This window comes from Homarus americanus, unplaced genomic scaffold (genome assembly GCF_018991925.1).
Source record: "Homarus americanus isolate GMGI-L3 unplaced genomic scaffold, GMGI_Hamer_2.0 scaffold23617, whole genome shotgun sequence".
Lineage (NCBI taxonomy): Eukaryota > Metazoa > Arthropoda > Malacostraca > Decapoda > Nephropidae > Homarus > Homarus americanus.
The window spans coordinates 2,604,495-2,626,372 of NW_024720711.1; the positions used below are offsets into that span (position 1 = coordinate 2,604,495).

The 21,878-nt window shown below is 42.4% G+C and overlaps 1 long non-coding RNA gene across 1 annotated transcript in view; it reads right to left on the reverse strand.

The window, feature by feature from the left end:
• Positions 1-1,473: 1,473 nt before the first annotated feature.
• Positions 1,474-21,878, reverse strand: part of LOC121860838 — a 72,209-nt gene continuing 51,804 nt past the window's right edge. Inside the window, exon 2 of the long non-coding RNA XR_006087935.1 lies at positions 1,474-1,905. This is a non-coding gene — a long non-coding RNA (uncharacterized LOC121860838). The remainder of the gene's footprint in view (positions 1,906-21,878) is intronic.

The window sequence follows — 21,878 nt, forward strand, 5'->3', positions numbered from 1 at the left end:
TTCACTCTCAGTACTTTTATGAGTGGTTTCTGACAGTCTACTTACTGCCTAACCGCTCAGTACCCTAGACTTAAGTATAAATAGTGTGAATAGAATTTAATATGTAAAGTAACCATTATAAATAATAACAGAACTCAGGGGGGGTTCAGACCCCCACTTTTCATCAGAAAATTCCAATACTTTTTCTTTAATGCAGTACTGTACCTGTATTGTACTCAGGCATTTTTGTGTAGTAAAAAGTAATGGCTATTGACCTCAGAATATCTCCTAATATCAAGTGCACATGACTTCAAAATGCCCATGATATTGGTCAGATTTCAGAGAATTTATTTATTTATTTTTATTTTTTTTTTTTGGGGGGGGGGGCAGTTCCAGGCATGGCCATTCGACTGAGTAATGCCCTCTGAGATGCATATAAACTTCAATTAGGTCACCTCCTACCCATCTATAATACAGTACCCCTGTATAAGTTAGTCTCTAGCATATCTCAGGGACCAGGCGGGGTGACAGTCCTCCAGATGGGGAAGCGCCTTACTCTTGAAGATCGTGACAAGGGACGGACTGGCTAGGTATCTGAACAACCTTCTTATAAGACCAACTAGTTTAGCAGCTTGATTCACCCTCTCACAACGGCCTAAGAACTTCAGTTTGTTGTCAACGTACACACCAAGGTACTTCTCACATTTGGTCTCTATTAATATAGTTTCTTCATCCCTTTGGGACAAGTGATATGTCTCATTACTGTTGGGACCTACATGTGCATCTTCTTAAACTTAGTGACATTGAATCTTAGCAGCCATTACTTCGACCACTCTTGAAGCTGACAGATCTTTCTGTAGCTCTTCACAGTCTGTTTGGTTTTTAATTTCCCTGAATAACTTGGCATCATCCGCAAACAATTGTATGGAGGAGTGTACAGCTTCAGGCATGCCATTATGAAAGAAAGAAACAAACAACAGCGGGCCCAATACACTGCCCTGTTGTACCCCACTTGTCACGGGTACACATGATGATTTCATGCCATTAATCACCACACACTGGTTGTGGTCATGAAGAAAGTCTCCGATTCACGCTAGGACACTTCCCCGAATCCCAAACTCTTACAGTTTAATTCTCAGCCTTTCATGGAGCATGCTGTCAAAACCCTTGGCAAAATCTAGGTATATACTGTCGATGTTGCCACCCTGTTCCAGAATTTGAGTCCAAACATCCAGTACCTTGAATAATTGTGTCAAGCAGGAGGTCCCTGCATAAAACCGTGTTGGCAGCAGTGCTGCCGTTTCATGGTAATTCGTCTGCTGGTCACTAGTGTATTTATCAATTTCAAATACCTGTATGTGTTTAAAAAAAATAATAAGTGAGACACATTTCCACAAAGTTTTTGCCCTTTACATATTTTTAAGATAACTTACAAACCTGAAATGTGGGAACTCAGGGACACAAAATAAATGCAGGACTACAATTAAAATTTACTCGGTTTTCTCTTTATTCAAGAAACAATACATCTAGATTACATAATTCATTATTCAAAGAGGCTTTGAAATACCCTAGTTCCAATATTTACTGCTTTCGAAATAATACATGAAATTTCTATATTTCGTTTTGTTTCCATATTAACTGGACAAATAATAAAGTAACCAGGCAAGAGCCAAGTACATGTACTATGTAGATGGTTCTTCTTGGCTGCACCACAACACTCATGAAAACAATGTTGTATGACAAGGACTGTTGATCTGTGTTGCCCAAATTGCAGGAATCCTTGGCTGAGAGCAGCATCAGAAGTGAGCATCTTCAGTAGCAGGCTTCAGGAGAGAAAGATCTTGAGAGAGGAGGCACTTTAACAGCTATATGGATCCTTACACTGACAGTTGCCATCTTCCCCACGACATTTGCAGTCCGCAGCACCTGGTGGTGGGCAGAGGAGTCATTAGCACAGGAAAGTTAGAACAATTTAAAGAACACATAGAGTATGAAACAACAGGCTGCCAGTTCACAGACTTCATCAATAAAATCCACAAACTTAGTCCAAGTGTCAAAATTTGTTGTAAAAGAATAAGATTGGGATAACAACTAGAGATATAAAAATATTATAGGTTGTGCGTGTGTTTGTATGTAAGCTCACAAGAAGATATATCTGGAGATAATAACCTCAACAACAAGAGGTGACCAGTCTGTACAAGACTACAGTACTGTATATTAAGCCAAATGGATTACTTGAAAAGTCAGACAATTGGTAAACCACATACAGAATTTTAGAAAAGTATAATGTTAATTCTTTTACAAGAATTTACTTTTCAATGTCAGTTACTCTAAGTTAAACTACAATCTATGAGTCTAGAAGGTTGTTCCGAGAGTTCACAATTCCCACTTCGAAAAGTTGGCCCGACAATTTTATGGACTTGTGGTTTCTTCATCCTTTACCTATGACCTCTAGTGGGGTGGGCGTCCGCCAGTTCCAGGTATGGACACTCGATTGAGTGCCCTCTAAGATGTTTATAAACTTCAATTAGATCCCCCCTTGCCCGTCTATAGTATAAGCTGCAGGCGTTCTAATCTCTCTGAGTAACTATGGTGCTGGAGTGCAGGCAATCAGTCTGGTGGCCTACCCCAGACTGGGAGGTACCTCACTCCTGAAGAGCTTTACCAGTTTTAGCCTCACCAAACTCATTACTGGGACATGAATATTTAAATTTATTTTCTTTTGTATACAATTATACTTATCATAATTTTCTTGAAACCGTGATGTAAGAATTACTGTAAATATATATGTTTTTACTTTAGTTATCCCTAAATACAAATAAAGAAAACCTGCGTATTTATGGGTAACTTTCATAGTCTCATAATATTCCATACAGAGCAGTATCCCGATGTTCATCTTTGCGGAGGTACAACATATAGAAGGCCGTTGTGATTAACGAGGTCGTACTTACTACAGGCCTGATTACAGTGATTTATTTTATTCTTCTGTAGGCTTGAAAAAAGTTGTCGTATTTACATGCTGCAATTATTCTTTAAAAAATACACCGTATACTTAATTACAATATATTTATAGATAATATATTGACGAAACTATTAAAGATTTACCATAGAAATTGATACAAAGTTACTGAAATACGAGTATATCAGGGGAGGTTCCAGAATTTTCCAATAGCTGCACACACAGACACGTACTGTAATGTAGCGCCGTAAGAGTGCTTCAGTATACGTGTATAGGCATCACAGTGCTTCCTTGACAGACTTATTCGGAGGGGGGATATGAACCACACAAGAAATATTAAATGGTTCTGTTGAGAAGCATTGTTCTAGTACTGGTAGTAATTTATATTTTCGGTTAATAAGTTCTGAGCCAAAAACTTATTATGTTGGGTAGAAAGTCAAAGATTGATGAACACTAAATGATGTAGTGTGAACAGTCAGGTTCGAGCTATTTGGCTAAATGTTTATTTTGTCATAGTTTATTAGAAGCTAATATAAAATACTCTCAATCATACCCTATCTGAGACCATGATGAAGTCACGACGCCCGAATGCCTAAAAGAACACAATATGACGTCACGACACCCGAATGCCTAAAAGAACACAGTATGACGTCACGACGCCCGAATGCCTAAAAGAACACAGTATGACGTCACGACGCCCGAATGCCTAAAAGAACAGTATGACGTCACGACACCCGAATGCCTAAAAGAACAGTATGACGTCGTTGTGAAGTGGAGGCTGGAGGAATGAAGACGTGGTCGCGTTATATAATTATGAAAAGAGCAGCACTATCTCCAGGAGGAAGTGGTTAACGGTAAGTCCTCACACCACCTCCAGGAGGAAGTGGTTAACGGGGCAGAATAGAAGAACAGACGCCAACAATACACACAGAAAGACAAGCACACATACACAAATATACAGTATACACACATACGTACACCAACACAGGCACATACACACACAACACCTACACAGACTTACATCTCCACGCACATTAATACACAGACACACGCACACAAGAAAGATGCATGTGTGGGGGTGGGCGCGGGGTGGTCAGGGCTCGTGTTTTCATTAGCGGTGTCCCCAGCGTCGTCAAGTCAACGTGTTGCAGGAAAGTAAAAAGTGAGAATCATAAAGTGGACTTCAATACGCCAGAGATTAAAACTATTACTGGTAACTGGTCAACCTGATGGCCAATCACAGTGACGGCAAGTACTCAGCGCGGCCCAGTAATTCAATTATTTTATAGATTATGAACTAAAATCTTTCTCGTGTGTCTTTAGTATTTCACAATACGTTGCTGCCATGATCAGTGTTCAAATGAATTTTGTTGTATTAATGAAAAATGTTCTCCATGAAGACAGATCGGAGTAAAATGTGAAAGTGGTTCCCAAAGATAGTCAGGCAGCCGAACAAACACTTGGCCTAATGACCTCTCAGGTGGGTGGTTGTACAGCGGACACAACACAAGTCAATGTTATAACTCAGTAGTTGGTAACACAATGACGACTGAGAATATTGAGAGTAATTATTTGGTAAAAAATTCTCGTTAAAGTCTAGCTAAACCTTCAAACTTAAGCTAACCTGGGTTACGTCTGGTTAGGTTAGAACGATAGACAGATACTTCTTTCATTTTTACTTTCCTGTTGTTTAATACACTGCTGACAATAGTCTAGCATGGGATTACGTGAAGCTTAGGCTCGCATCTTATTTCGCCGGAAGATTAATTAAACACCGTTAGCTTTCTGGGAGAAAAGTAGGTTAAATTTTGTTTAGGTTAGATAAGATTTCGGGTGCTTAATTCTAATGTGATATAAGCTGGGGTGCCTAACTTTCATGTGATTCCAAACATGTCCTTCATTATCGTATATTATTTTATAATAATAAGAAAAAGATGAGTAGCCCTGCAGGAGTCCGCCCAACGGTTCTTTTGCAAAGTATGGTGGTGGTCCCTTCTGTTTCAATTCGACTTTCGACGCTACTTTGGTTGAATCGACCCTTGTTTTGTTTTGTCCAAGTATACGCTGAACTAATGCTAATATGTATGGCGATTAACTGAATATATATCTACTTTTGTTTCATTCTTCTAGTTAAATGTAATTGATCTTAATGAGGAATGAACCTAACAAAATGCGTTTATCGCGCTGCCAGACTAAGATCTACGCGGGAAAACATATTGTACTGTTCGTACAGGTCGTTGAAGAAGTGGCGCGAACAAGAATGAAGAAGATTCAATTCAACCCCTTATTTGCCTCTAGTTATGGATGAACTTGTTATTATAGAATTTGGTGACGACGATGAGGAGTTTGAAGATTTCCTGCAAGAGGCGGCCGGAGCTACGAGTGCAAAAGAAACAATTATCATAACAGCAGGACTTGTTTACACGTGCTCTATACCGTCATCAAATCTGCCAATGAATTAAGATGTGTTGTATATTACTGTATTAATGAGTCTTAGTGTGGGAGGACGGGTGGTGATGTATAACTTCATTGTATTAAGTAATTATTATTTTGTTCTGTTATTTATTTATGATGTTCAGATCACCTGACGAATAGCCACCCCAGCGTTGATCACCTGATGATTAGGATTGTTAGTGTATACGTGCCTGAAGATTAGGAACATCACCTTATATCACCTGAAGATTAGGAACATCACCTTATATCACCTAGAGATTAGGAACATCACCTTATGTCACCTAGAGATTAGGAACATCACCTTATGTCACCTAGAGATTAGGAACATCACCTTATATCACCTAGAGATTAGGAACATCACCTTATATCACCTGAAGATTAACCTCCCTAACGCTAACTTAACATGACCACTCCCTAGTACCAGGTAACGTTATTCTTCAGGTGAAATAAGCTGGGCTGTCTAATCTTCACGTGATCCGACGATTTTTTTCTGAATAAATATCTAAATATCTAACTGTTTATTTACTGTATTTTACATAATTCACTGACTTTCTAGCTATTGGTTTTCGTCTACTTCAATATTCTTTATTAATTCTTCTCTCCTATATTTCATGTAAACTGTCTTCTTAATTCCGTGATGAACAAGACTTCAACAACTACATCACACGTAAACTTGTATCCACACGTTTTTACACAACCCACTACCTCCTCCTTTATTAATCTTTCTTTCATCTCTCCTCTCCATCTCTGAGAAGAATAACAAACAGAGAGACAGAGGCAGTCATATATCTCTCTCGCGTGCCCCCTGTCTCTCTTCGGTCTGGCCAAATTATTCCTCACTTTACCTCCTGCCGAAGAAATTATCCCTGGCTTGTTTCTTCCCCCTCCCCCCCACATCGTCTCTCCCGCCATTCGTTCTACCACAGACTAAAGAAAATAAACAAACAATTAACAAAGATTAAGAGGAAGTGTAATTCTCTCCGTCTATTCTTCCTCCTCCACGTACTTAATCTTCATCCTGGAGCCGTCGAAGCGAGAGGGGGGTGGGGGTGGGGGGGTAAGACAGGAAAACATTTGTGACTGTGAAATATTCTTTAAGTCTCTCAGGAAATCAACCTTCTGGTAGTGGCGGTGTTGCCGTCGCGCAGGGCATACATTTTTCTGGTAAATAATCACCGGGATGGCGGCTCCAGTATTCTCCGACAAGCCCTGGTATTGTTTCTCCATGATGGCGCGCCGAGTCAATGGCTATTTTTTTTGGGGGGCAATACCAGCGAGAATTTGTGGCGATTATTTGGCTTTTGAGGGTAGTTTAGGCCGCGAAATTAACACCGTATCGTTCTCTAACCGCTGTAAAGACAAGGGCGCGGAGGGGTCGGAGTAGTAGCGTTTAAGAAGGTCGTGGGGGGAGGGGTGGGTGTATGTAAATTGAAGCGCATTAAGATAGCTCGCTTATATCTTAATGTTTACCGATGAGCTGCTCGTTGAGGTCGTAAAATTATAGTTGAGGGTTTAATTCCACCGTTGGCTGGTGAACGCACAAGTCATACTTTAAAGAAGAGGGAGTGTCTATTGCTGTGCTGACCTGGGGAGGCGGTGTGTGGGGGAGAAGGTTAGAAAGACTGGCGAAGAATGTTAGGAAATGTGAGGCAGAATGTTAGGAAATGTGAGAAAGAATGTTGGAAATGTGAGGCAGAATGTTAGGAAGTATGGTGAAGAATGCAAGGAAATGTGAAGCAGATTTTGAAGGAATGTGACAATATTTGGAAATGTGAGGAAATATTTAGCAGAATGTTAGGAAATATGATGGAGAATGTTAGGAAATGTGAGACAGAATGTTCGGAAATTTGAGACAGGATGTTGAGAATATTAGATAAAATTTTAGGAAATGTGAGAGAAAATGTTTTGGAAACGTGAAAGAAAATGGAAATGTTATACAAATATTAGTCGTTGCTTTTGGAATCACCACATCAACGCGGGCGACAACTCAAAGTAACCAATGTTTACTTCATACTCAACAAATTATAACATATGCCAGAGTAAATTGCACAGAAGTTAAGTAAAACAAACCACTGACATTTTATTTGTTGTTTTTGGTGATTCAACTGTCAAGGCTGTTAAGTACCTTTTACTGGGACTCGAATTTCAACGAGTGCATCGGCTGTGTTCGTCTTCACTTATAGATATCATCCGTAGTGTAAAAAAAACCATACATTAAAATATATTATACTGATAAATATATGATAAGTATACTTGTTTTTGTATTTAATTTTATGTTTATTTAGGTTGTAATCTGTTGTGGTAGAATTGGGATTTATTTATAAACTCAAGGTTTAATTTGACGAAGGTACTGCGGCTGTATATCGAGGTCTTCTCCTGACAACGTGTACAACCCATGTGAAGTTTGTTTATCAACTTATTGATGAACACTAATTGGCAACTCAACTAAAATTATTGTTAGCTTTTCGTATTAAAATAACAACAATAATAATAGTTATACATTTTATGAGCATATTCCCATACCAATATAATTAACATATATTGTACTTATATAAACGTGTATTATTTAATGTTATATTGGTTATTTAAGTTTAATTCCTCAACGTATATCTATCTAATTTTAAAGTTATCATAAATTTACTATCTTCTATTAACAAGTGAGTCCCGTCTAACAATATACGTTGGTGGTATAACACACTACTGGCTTCCACAGCTAAGATCTTTAAGCGTGTATACTAGATTAGTGATTATATTAGTCATTAACTACTGATGAACAGTAATGAAGAGCTAAATATATTTGTACACTGTAATAGATGAGGGCGTAACCGCTGAGTCAACAACTGCCGCCTCTGTTACCTGGGTAGCAAATGACGGTGAGGATTGTGCGGTACAGTATAATGTAATATTGGCAGTACTGTACAGGAAGTCTTGCCTCCTCCTAGAGTTACGCCTTGTTTGTAAACTGTATTATTGTCCTTTTAATTAACCAGTTCACTACATATCTTACTAGCTGTTCAGTCGGTTGGTCTGTTATTTGGTGGTCTGTAATAACTTTATTATCCAGTGTTAGAACGGGAGGAAACCTGAGAACCTGAACAAAACCCTTTTGTAGTGTCACACTGGTCACATCTGACTTAGGGGTTTGAACCAGTGACCGCAGTGATGAGAGAGGCAAGGGCGCCACTGCTGTGCCACCAATAGATAGACCTATCAAACCTTAATTAACAACCCTGGCAGGTGAAACGTCTATATAAAGTTGATTCACACAAACAGTAGTAACGATTTATCATTACAGTACAGGTGAGACTAAAATGTTTATGATTGTCTGGTGTAAACACTTTCCTCCCCCTCACCTCACCGTCCCTGTTCAGTCGACTGTCACGAAATCTACTACACTTTACTTGCTAATTTACCAAATGTCCTGTCAGAGTCGCTGCCACCCGCAAAGAAAATGTTAAAATTTTGTTCTTTTATATACTACTGGCGTGCACAGGGCGGCAACAACCAGGGAATTTACTGTTAGTCGTAATATTTGTTGGTCAGTTGCCATCATACTCATTGTTAATAGTGACCTGCGTAGGACGGTTACTACCACAACACTTACTATGTTTTCTGGTGCGTAAAACAACATTTGCATAGATATTTCAGCGGCTGATTCATAAGAGAGAGAAATTTACTACGGATTAGACCCATTCAAGGCCGGCCACCTACATATTGACAAGTGAGGAATCACAAACCCACGAAATCGTGTTGGTGAGCGTCCAGCCCCACCGCGCCAATTACCATACAAATATAATATAGTGTAAAAAGTCCTCCCGCCCCCCGACACCAATTCTAGCCACCCTCCAGACCCTATTCCCGTCAGCGTGGTGTCGGGGAGGGGACTGGCCGAGCTGGTTTAACCCAGGTGGAGGGGCCGGAGTATTATAATTTGTGCCGCATAATTCCGTAATCAAATCTACATGAATCTTGTTCCTGCGGTAGTGTTGCCGGCTGGAGTTCCTCTCATTATTCTTCCGACCTGGGCCCAAATTCTCTCCTCTTTGGACTATTTATTATATCCATTTCGATCTGTGCATTCTGTGTATGGATCTGCGAAGAGTTTTATTTATTCTACAAACACTCGGTGATTGATTGGAGGTAGACAAAGAGAAGTATATCCTAAGTCAACACACAGTGAACGCTTATCAAAGTCGTCAAACAGAACGTGACACAACAGCCCATTCATAAAACAGCAAAACAATTCCGTGCCCGCACTATGTCAACACCGGTATTCCCATTGAGATCGCAATATGTGAAACAAATGAAATTATTGTACGGCGACAGATTGCCTTTGTCAGTAGGTAGACTTAGAAAATTACTTTGCTCAGCGTCGGAATCGTGGGTAGCAGAGCAGAGATTTCTCCCCTTTCATATCGGAGGGTTTAGACATGAGTCGCTTATTACTCTTCCAGATTAAAATGTTGGAGACGGAGGTTCTTTGTTTCGTTATGTATTTATCCTGAGAAAGTTGGGGGAGGTTAACGTCTTGTGCCTCTTGTTATTTACGGTTTTTAGTACAGAGTTTCTTGTTAATTACGATTTATGATGAAAAGAAATTAGGCTAAATAATATATTTCACATATTTATTAAAAGTGATTAGATTAAATAATATATTTTGCTCATTCATTAGGGGATATTACACTAAATAATGTATTCCCCCATCACTTAAAAGAAATTAGGCTAAATAATATATTTCGCTTACTTATTAAAAGCAACAAGACTACATAATAAGTTTTGCCATATTATTAAGGGATAATTAAATTAAACAAATACATTTCGTTTAATTACTAAAGAAGATCAATCGATTTATCTTATAAAACGTAGAAATAAATTATATCAATCCATATAAACAATTAAATGATAAGTAAAGGGAAACATTAAAATGAAGTGTAATGGTAATAATGATAAAGATGTATAAAATAATGTTAACGATAATAATAATGAAGAAAACGACAATGATTATGGAAAAGAAAACTATAGTTACAATTATTATAGGGATAACTAAATAAAAAATAACAGCTAGGATGACCGATTCAGGAGACGTGACCAATTACTATTTAAATTAAGAAAACAAGAATTTTACTAAGATAACGAGCATAATTTTTTACTGTCACAATGAAAAAATTATGACGTGAATATTAACCACCCCAGTTTATGTCACCTGAGGATTAAACACCCTAACGTTACCTGGGGGTTAGGTTAGGTTAGGTTAGTGTGGTTAATCATTTGATGAAATTAGGTGGTGTGCTTAACGTGAGCCATAATAATAACAACATTAATAATAATAATAATAATAATAATAAAATAAATAAAGAGAGAGAGAGAGAGAGAGAGAGAGAGAGAGAGAGAGAGAGAGAGAGAGAGAGAGAGAGAGAGAGAGAGAGAGAGAGAAAATGTATGAAACAGCGATGCCGAGAATAAGAAAAGAGAAAGAGATAACAGAAAGTAAGAGAAACAAAACAAAAAATCAAGGCAGAAAGAGAGAGAGAGAGAGGACAAGATACAAATAGAGAGAGATAAAGAGACAGGAGACAGCTACAGGACAGTTAATGAGGGGAGGAAAGAGGAGGGGGGAGGGAGGGAGGGGGAAGCAACACTGGCATATGAATGTAAAAATCCGCATATTCTAATAAGTGTTGTGGCCTGGGGGTGGGAGGGGAGGGGGGGTAAGGAGGGAGGAGAGACAGGGGGTTAGGTGTGGGAGGGGGAAGGTGGAGGGAAGAGGGGTGAAGGAAGGGAGAGAGTTGGGGAAGGAGAATGAGAAAGGAGTAGAGATGAGGTACGAAGAAGGAGTAGGGGTGAGGGAAGGGAGGAGGAAGTGGAAGAGGGGGGGAATAGGGGAGGAGGTAGTTAAGGAAGGAAGAGGTAATGGAATGGGGATAGAAAAGGGGAGGAAAGTGTGGGGAATACAGAGAAAATGGGGAGGAGGAGAGGGGGAAGAAGAGAGAACGAGGAAGGAAAGGAAGGAGAGAGGGGAGGGAGGAGAGAGAGAGAGATGAGGAGAAGGGGAAAGGAAAAGAAAGAAGGAGGAGAAGAGCAATAGGCGGAAGAATTAAAATAGGAGGAAGTGAGAGGAGATGAGGTTGAGAATAGAGGAGGAGGTGACGGAGAGAGGAGGAGGAGGTGAGAAGAGAGGAGGAGGGGAAGGTGAGGGAAGAGAAAGAGAAGGTGAGGGGAGAGGAGGAGGATATGGTGGATAGAGGAAGAGGTTAGGGGGAGAGGGAGGTTAAAGAAGGAGGGTGCAGGGTGTGGCTAGCAAACGGGAAGAGAGAAGAGGAGGGAGGGGAGTATACGAAGGAGGAGGAAGAGGCGAGGGTAAGAGGTGGATGGGAGGAAACGAAGGGAGAGAGGGCAAGATGTCGCAGAATGAGTAGAGAGAGAGAGAGAGAGAGAGAGAGAGAGAGAGAGAGAGAGAGAGAGAGAGAGAGAGAGAGAGGTTGATGACAGTTTAATGGACGTATCGCGTGTTAGAAGTCTGGTGATCCAGTGTACTGAGTCTGTAGTCTGTGCAGCTACTGGATGGCAGACGGATAGATGGATATATAGATAGATATATAGATAGACAGACAAACAGATAGATAGATGTATAAAGAATAGGTAGATTGACAGACAGAGGTACAGATAGAAAGATAGATAGCAGCTGCCTCCCGAATACTGTACAGATGCCGTAGCTATACTGGATATACTTCACTCCTGAGCAGTTGCTTCAAGTATAGTATAAGGGATTCATTCGTCCTAACTTGGAGTACTGCTCTCATATCTGGGGTGGCTCTTCTCTTTCCACCTGTTAGAGAGGGTGGAATCAAAGGCATTAGTTGATAATCTTCCCTCCCTTTCTCATCGCCGCAATGTTGCTTCACTCTCTCTCTCTTTTACAGGTACTTTAACGGGCAATGTTCGGTGGATTTGGCCTCCTGTGTACAGCCGGCAAGGCCATGGGCTCGTAACACACGTCTTGCCCGCGGTGCCCACAGTTTCTCTGTGGATGTCGGCACTAGAATAACCCGTTATAGTACATCCTTCATTCCTCACACAGCCAAACTGTGGAATGCTCTGCCTTCTGTTTCCATACTTATACAATCTGTCTCACTTCAAAAAGTTGGTTTTCAGGCATCTTCGTGGTGTAGATTAATATAATTTTTTCTTTTCTATATTTAATTTCTTTTTACTCTTATGTTTTCGCCCCCCAGGCCCCGTTGTGGGTCGATGACCTGTGGCCGCGTGGGCTAATACCCGTAAAAAAAAAAAAGTTATATATGATAGATTGACAACAGGCAAATATATAGATAGACTTTCTCTATTAATGTAGAGAAGGTATAATATTTTGTGAATGATAGAGAGAGAGAGAGAACACAGACTAGATGTAAAGTTTTTTGTCGCTGTTGGCAGAAGACTGGCGAACGTTCGTCTGCCCTAACTTTCCTCTCATCACTTGTGCAGTCGGTGAGGATTATTGTTACTGTATATTGTTTGTACGTACTGTATTTATGTCTTCAAGCGTGTAAAATATTTAAACAACTAAAGTACTTAAAAAATATTATGATTAATTCTTATAGTCAATGAACAACAGCTAATGAGGCGGTTGGCGTTGTTATACTTCCTCCTGTGGCTAATTTATTTAGGCGCGCAGTGTATGTATAGGTTATATAAACTAAATAAATTTTAATAAAGGCAATTTATTCCTCACAGCTTAGTGTCAATATGACCATTTAGTCGCTAGTTATTAATTTTAGGTAATAATAATACTAATAAATTATTATTCACTCACAAAGCTAATATGATTATTGTTGCCATTTTAACCATTTAACTCAATGTGTTTTTAGTGGGTTTGAGCGGCAGGCGTCCAACTAATCCGGACAGACTATTGGTGACGCTGACGCAATCGAACGTTTTATCAGTGATATTTATAGACTGTGACCATAATGGATGTTCTTAGTTAATCTACGGGATTGTATTTCTTAATTAACAATAGTGATAATGAGGATAATGACCAAATGAAGCCGATGTTTGTGGATAAAAATGACTTGTCACTAGTTGGTGAATTTCGGCCGTTAAACACTTGAAGGATTGTGTACTTATTTCAATACCTTAAATACGTAAGTACAACAATGAAAGTACAATTCATTAGCTTATTATTGTTATGCTGTAGCTTTCAGTAATGACTACCTATTATTCATGTTCGATAAAAGGTCAATATATATTCTTTGAACATATGTGTGAGGTATTATTACTCTCAGGTTTGGTAATCTTATTTTCTTTAATTAATAACTATTACTTCCATGGTTTGATAATATTACCTGATTTAATATTAATTTTTTCTGGTTTGATAATATATTACTTTAAATTGTTTAATAATATTATTTTCTCTGATAGAATATTATTACTTTTCATTATTTAATTACTTTCCCAAGTTTAATAATATTACTTTGTATAGATTAGTAATATTTTATCTGGTTTGATATTATTACATACTTTGGTAGAGGAGTTATACTGTATTAAGATAAGCTCGGTTATAAACTAAACAAATACAGTATTGTAAATTGTATATTTAAGGTCTAGTCTGTCTTTAATGAGAGCAATACTGTTTTGTTTTATTTTTTTTTATTTTTTATTGGGCAATATGGTTGTCTTTATTTATATCCAGTATTAAGAAAATTTCGGTAAGTTTCCTGTATTTAATAAATGTTATATTAAAATGGATCACCTGAATAATCTCCGCATCAGCTTATTTCACTTCAAGATTAACCACCCTAATCAAACCTAACCTAACCTAACTTAACCTATCCTAACCTAACCTCTCCTCCCCAAATAGTGTTAAGGTTGTTAATCTAGAGGTGAAGTAAGCTGAGGTAGAGATTCTTAAGGTGATCCATTTTAATATATCAATTTATTAAACACAGGAAACTTATCGATTTTTTATATATAAATAAAGAAAACAATATGAAATTTTAAGGAAAATAGATGGACGAAGAAATATGAGAAAACAAAGTGAGGCTTACATAAAGATTTACAAGAAAGTCAAAGGGAATGCTGACAGGCCAAGAAAGATGATCTAGAAAGGAAATGCAAAGATATTGAGTGAAAGGGCTTTAGAGGTCCGAAGAAATTTGAATACGGTGTATCTGCTTTGTTGATTTTGGAAAAAAGCTTTTGATTAGGTAAAGCATAATAAACTTATAGAAATCTTGGAAAGAATAGGCGTTAATGAAGGAGATATTAGAATTTTAAAGAATTCTTACTTGCAATAGGAGGCTGCAGTGTTAGTAAATAATGAACTTATTAATTGGTTCACAGACTGGGAGTAAGATGGCTGTGTTCTATCTCCAAATTTGTATTATATATGTACAGTACTGTATTCAAAATTCTTAATGAGGGAATTTATACGTGATAATAAAGGAATAAAAATATAATGGTAAAGTAATATATATATGTTATGCAGATGATACTGCCCTTATCGTTAAGAGATTAGAAGAAAAGGGTGAAAAGTATGGTTTGAGAGTTAATGTTGTACAGACTAAAGTACCGTAATGTTTGTTTCCAATTTGTAAATAAATCCTACAGGAAAAATAATAGTGGGTAACAGGGAACTTAAACAAGTGGAAATTTTTGTGTATTTGGGTTAATAGTGACGGAGGTGTATAGAATGAAAGTTACTCAGAATGATGAGATATATCTATATTAAAAATTCCGGCTTCCATGGTTGTACGAAACAAATAATACCAGGGAATGTGGTGGTTGGGGAGCTTCCTTTACAGGTTTGGTTAAGCCAGTGATCCATGAACCTACTGTAAAAGTAAATAATGTTGTAAAATATTCTTGCTCTTTGTATGTTGACATATCTTACTGAGCTGCTGTTGACTTCTAGGAGGTCCATTGCCAGCTGAGTTAAAGACCTCCGTCGCCTTCCTAAACTTGTTCTTCTTGGATATCAACCAAAAGTCACGGCTTTTATCAAACAGGACGTCCTTTCGCTCTTCTAGTAACTCATCTAAGAAGGAACGCTCCTTCTGTGTAACATAGCTTGATCTGTCTTCTATATTATCTGCTCTGCCATTGCTCTCAGGCGCTTCTGTTGTGATGAAATGGCATACCAACTGTTCTTCGAGCAGTGAGGATTAAGGGTAAAGCAGGGCTACCAACCACACCCTACTCCTGATGTACTTTAAGACGATTAAATTTTGGGTTAGGTTAGATTAATTGTGCTTGTTTGTTGTGCTAGTGAGGTAGCCGGTGCATGAGGGAGGTCGATTACATCTTTAATTGTTGCCTCATAATCTGCCTAATAAATACAGTAGTTTCTGGAGAGACATGTTATTGGTGTACAATTACAGTAGTGGTGGAGACGAAAATAAAACATAAAATAGTTTTGATACAAAAGAAAATTTTGAAATATTGTCGCCTTATAGTTTTTGTGTATTTACGATATTTTTATTGAATATGAATTTAAATATCCATGTTATTAGGTATAGATTTGTATTCTTTCGTTGATATTTATTGATATATATTGTTCTTTTTTATAGTCATTTATTTTTTTATATAAATTTTGAAGATAAATAACATGTTTTACTGAGAGTTTTACAAGCAAACTTATTGTTTTTTACAGAGCAAATATTTCACTTAATTTTTCCCTTAAAAAACATTGGCTATAACGTATATTTTGAATAATGACAATTAAGAGAACAAAGTGGCGGATACTTCAAACGAAAACACTTTCACTTTATAACAGAACTGGCAGCTCATAGTTAACACTTCCACGCCCTGTATGTTAGTGTCCACGCCCCGTATGTTAGTGTCCACGCCCGTATGTTAGTGTCCCGCCCGTATGTTACAGTGTCCACGCCCTGTATGTTAGTGTCCACCCCGTATGTTAGTGTCCACCCCGTATGTTAGTGTCCACGCCCTGTATGTTGAGTGTCCACCCTGTCCCCGTGTTTTCCACCGTTCCACGCCCGTATGTTAGTGTCCACACTTGTATGTTATGTCCACGCCCCGTATGTTAGTGTCCACGCCCCGTATGTTGATGTCCACACGTGTGTTAGTGTCCACGCCCCGTATGTTAGTGTCCACACCCGTATGTTAGTGTCCACGCCCCGTATGTTAGTGTCCACGCCCCGTATGTTAGTGTCCACGCCCGTATGTTAGTGTCACCCTGTATGTTAGTGTCACGCCCTGTATGTTAGTGTCCACGCCCGTATGTTAGTGTCACGCCCCGTATGTTAGTGTCCACGCCCCGTATGTTAGTGTCCACCCGTATGTCCCCCCGTATGTTAGTGTCCCGCCCTGTATGTTAGTGTCCACGCCCCGTATGTTAGTGTCCACGTATGTTAGTGTCCACGCCCCGTATGTTAGTGTCCACGCCTGTATGTTAGTGTCCACCCCGTATGTGTGTCCCCCCCGTATGTTGGGTGCCCCTGTATGTTAGTGTCCACGCCCCGTATGTTAGTGTCCGACGGGTCCCCCTATGTTGTCCCCCCTTGTTAGTGTCACGCCCCGTATGTTAGTGTCCACGCCCCGTATGTTAGTGTCCACCCCGTATGTTAGTGTCCGCCCGTATGTTAGTGTCCACGCCCCGTATGTTAGTGTCCACGCCCCCGTATGTTAGTGTCCACGCCCCGTATGTTAGTGTCCACGTCCGTATGTTGTGTCCACGCCCCGTATGTTAGTGTCCGCCCGTATGTTAGTGTCGCCCCGTATGTTAGTGTCCACGCCCCGTATGTTGGTGTCCACGCCCCGTATGTTAGTGTCCACGCCCCGTATGTTAGTGTCACGCCCCGTATGTTAGTGTCACGCCCTGTATGTTAGTGTCCACCCGTATGTTAGTGTCCACGCCCCGTATGTTAGTGTCACGCCCTGTATGTTAGTCCACCCGTATGTTAGTGTCACGCCCCGTATGTTAGTGTCCACGCCCCCTGTATTGTGTCCACGCCCCGTATGTTAGTTCCACGCCCATGTTAGTGTCACCCCATGTTGTGTCCGCCCCGTATGTTAGTGTCCACGCCCCGTATGTTAGTGTCCACCCCGTATGTTAGTGTCCACGCCCCGTATGTTAGTGTCCACGCCCGTGTTAGTGTCCACGCCCCGTATGTTAGTGTCCACGCCCCGTATGTTAGTGTCCGCCCCGTATGTTAGTGTCCACGCCCGTATGTTTGTGTCCACGCCCCGTATGTTAGTGTCCACCCCTATGTTAGTGTCCACCCCCGTATGTTAGTGTCCACGCCCCCTTTAGTGTCACACCCGTATGTTAGTGTCCACGCCCCATGTATTAGTGTCCACCCCCGTATGTTAGTGTCCACCCCTGTATGTTAGTGTCCACGCCCGTATGTTAGTGTCCACGCCCTCCACCCCTTGTTAGTGTCCACTGTATGTTAGTGTCCACCCCGTATGTTAGTGTCCACACCTGTATGTGTGTCCACCCCCGTGTGTTGTGTCCGCCCCCGCCCGTATGTTAGTGTCCACGCCCGTATGTTAGTGTCCGCCCCATGTTAGTGTCCACGCCGTATGTTAGTGTCCACGCCCGTATGTTAGTGTCCACCCCCGTATGTTAGTGTCCACGCCCCGTATGTTAGTGTCACGCCCCGTATGTTAGTGTCCACGCCCCGTATGTTAGTGTCCACGCCCCGTATGTTAGTGTCCACGCCCTGTATGTTAGTGTCCCGCCCTGTATGTTAGTGTCCACCCCCGTATGTTAGTGTCCACGCCCTGTTCACGCCCCGTATGTTAGTGTCCACACCCCGTATGTTAGTGTCACGCCTTGTGTCCCTGTTGTGTCACCCGTTTAGTGTCCGCCCTGTATGTTAGTGTCCACGCCCGTATGTTATGTCACACCCGTATGTTAGTGTCCACGCCCCGTATGTTAGTTTCACGCCCTGTATGTTAGTGTCACGCCCTGTATGTTAGTGTCCACACCCCGTATGTTAGTGTCCGCCCCGTATGTTTGTGTCCACGCCCTGTATGTTAGTGTCCACCTGTATGTAGTGTCCACGCCCCGTATGTTAGTGTCCACGCCCCGTATGTTAGTGTCCACCCGTATTGTTAGTGTCCACGCCCTGTATGTTAGTGTCCACGCCTCTATGTTAGTGTCCACCCGTATGTTGTGTCCACGCCCCGTATGTTAGTGTCCACGCCCTGTATGTTAGTGTCCACGCCCTGTTCCCCGTATGTTAGTGTCCACCCCCGTATGTTAGTGTCCACGCCCGTATGTTAGTGTCCACGCCCTGTATGTTAGTTCCACACCTGTATGTTAGTGTCCACGCCCGTATGTTAGTGTCGCCCGTATGTTAGTGTCCACGCCCTGTATGTTAGTGTCCACCCTGTATGTTAGTGTCCACCCTTATGTTAGTGTCCACACCCCGTATGTTAGTGTCCACCCCCGTATGTTAGTGTCCACGCCCGTATGTTAGTGTCCACGCCCTGTATGTTAGTGTCACGCCCTGTGTTGTGTCCCTAGCCCCGTATGTTAGTCCACCCCGTATGTTAGTGTCCACGCCGTATGTTAGTTCCGCCCTGTATGTTAGTGTCCACGCCTGTCCCCCCCCCCAAGTGTCCACGCCCTGTATGTGTGTCACGCCCTGTATGTTAGTGTCCACGCCCTGTATGTTAGTGTCCACGCCCGTATGTTAGTGTCCACGCCCCCATGTTAGTGTCCCTGTATGTTAGTGTCACGCCCTGTATGTTAGTGTCCACGCCTTGTTGTTTAGTGTCCACACCTGTATTAGTGTCCACGCCCTGTATGTTAGTGTCACACCCAGTATGTTGTGTCCACGCCCCGTATGTTAGTCCGCATGTCCACGCCCTGTATGTTAGTGTCCACGCCCTGTATGTTAGTGTCCACACGTGGTTAGTGTCCACCCCATGTTAGTGTCACGCCCCTATGTTAGTGTCCACGCCCTGTTGTTAGTGTCCCCACTGTTGGTGTCCACCCCGTATGTTAGTGTCCACGCCCGTATGTTGTGTCCACGTCCTGTATGTTAGTGTCCACGCCCCGTATGTTGGTCCACGCCGTATGTTAGTGTCACGCCCGTATGTTAGTGTCCACGCCCTGATTGTCCCCCTTCACATGTTAGTGTCCACCGTATGTTAGTGTCCGCCCGTATGTTAGTGTCCACGCCCCGTATGTTAGTGTCCACCCCTGTATGTTAGTGTCCACGCCCCGTATGTTAGTGTCCACGCCCCGTATGTTAGTGTCCACGCCGTGTGTTAGTGTCCACGCCCCGTATGTTAGTGTCCACGCCCCGTATGTTAGTGTCCACGCCCCGTATGTTAGTGTCGCCGTATGTTAGTGTCCACGCCCCATGTTAATGTCCCGCCCCGTATGTTAGTGTCCACGCCCGTGTGTTAGTGTCCCGCCCGTATGTTAGTGTCACGCCAAGCCCCCGTTGTTGTCCTTCGCCCCGTATGTTAGTGTCACGCCCCGTATGTTAGTGTCCACGCCCTGTATGTTAGTGTCCACGCCCGTATGTTAGTGTCCACGCCCCGTATGTTAGTGTCCACGCCCGATGTTAGTGTCCACGCCCTGTATTAGTGTTCCGCCCTGTATGTTAGTGTCCACGCCCTGTATGTTAGTTACGCCCTGTATGTTGTGTCACGCGTATGTTAGTGTCCACCCCGTATGTTAGTGTCCACGCCCGTATGTTAGTGTCCACGCCCCGTATGTTAGTGTCGCCCGTATGTTAGTGTCCCGTATGTTAGTGTCCGCCCCGTATGTTAATGTCCACGCCCTGTATGTTAGTGTCCACGCCCCGTATGTTAGTGTCACCCCCGTATGTTAGTGTCCCCGTATGTTGTGTCCACGCCCCGTATGTTAGTGTCCACCCCCGTATGTTAGTGTCCACGCCCCGTATGTAGTGTCCGCCCCGTATGTTGTTTACGCCCGTATGAGTGTCCACGCCCTGTGTTAGTGTCCACGCCCCGTATGTTAGTGTCACCCCGTATGTTAGTGTCCACGCCCCGTATGTTAGTGTCCGCCCTGTATGTTAGTGTCCACGCCCTGCTATGTTGTTATCCACGCCCCGTATGTTAGTGTCCACGCCCTGTATGTTAGTGTCCACGCCGTATGTTAGTGTCCACGCCCCCGGTATGTTAGTGTCCACGCCCCGTATGTTAGTGTCCACGCCCGTATGTTAGTGTCACGCCCGTATGTTAGTGTCCACGCCCTGTATGTTAGTGTCCACGCCCTGTATGTTAGTGTCCACGCCCTGTATGTTAGTGTTCACGCCCTGTATGTTAGTGTCCACGCCCCGTATGTTAGTGTCCACGCCCCTATGTTAGTGTCCACGCCCGTATGTTAGTGTCCGCCCGTATTTAGTGTCCGCATGTTGTGTCCACGCCCCGTATGTTAGTGTCCACGCCCTGTATGTTAGTGTCCACGCCCCGTATGTTAGTGTCCACGCCCGTATGTTAGTGTCCCCATGTTAGTGTCCACGCCCCGTATGTTAGTGTCCGCCCCGTGTTAGTGTCACGCCCTGTATGTTAGTGTCACGCCCTGTATGTTAGTGTCCACGCCCCGCTATGTTAGTGTCCACGCCCGTATGTTAGTGTCCACGCCCCGTATGTAGTGTCCACGCCCGTATGTTAGTGTCCACGCCCGTATGTTAGTGTCCACGCCCCTGTATGTTAGTGTCCACGCCCCGTATGTTAGTGTCCGCCCCGTATGTTGGTGTCCACGCCTGTATGTTAGTGTCACGCCCCGTATGTTAGTGTCACGCCCGTATGTTAGTGTCCACGCCCTGTATGTTATGTCCACGCCGTTCCACCCCGTATGTTAGTGTCCACGCCCCGTATGTTAGTGTCCACGCCCCGTATGTTAGTGTCCACGCCCTGTATGTTAGCGTATATTTGTCCACGCCCTGTATGTTAGTGTCCACGCCCCGTATGTTAGTGTCCACCCGTATGTTAGTGTCCACGCCCTGTATGTTAGTGTCCACGCCCTGTATTTAGTGTCCACGCCCGTATGTTAGTGTCCGCCCCAGTGTCCACGCCCCGTATGTTATCCACGCCCTTATGTTAGTGTCCACGCCCTGTATGTTAGTGTCCACGCCCCGTATGTTAGTGTCCACGCCCCTATGTTGCGCCTGTATTTAGTGTCCACGCCTGTATGTTAGTGTCCACGCCCCGTATGTTAGTGTCCACGCGTATGTTAGTGTCCACCCAGGTCCGCCTGTGTCCACCCGTATGTTAGTGTCCACGCCTGTATGTTAGTGTCCACGCCCCGTATGTTAGTGTCCACGCCCTGTATGTGTGTCACGCCCTGTATGTTAGTGTCCACGCCCTGTATGTTAGTGTCACGCCCTGTATGTTAGTGTCCACGCCCTGTATGTTAGTGTCCAGTGTCCACGCCGTATGTTGTGTCACCCCGTATTAGTGTCCACGCCCATGTTAGTGTCCACGCCCGCGTATGTTAGTGTCCCGCCCTGTATTTAGTGTCCACCCCGTATGTTAGTGTCCG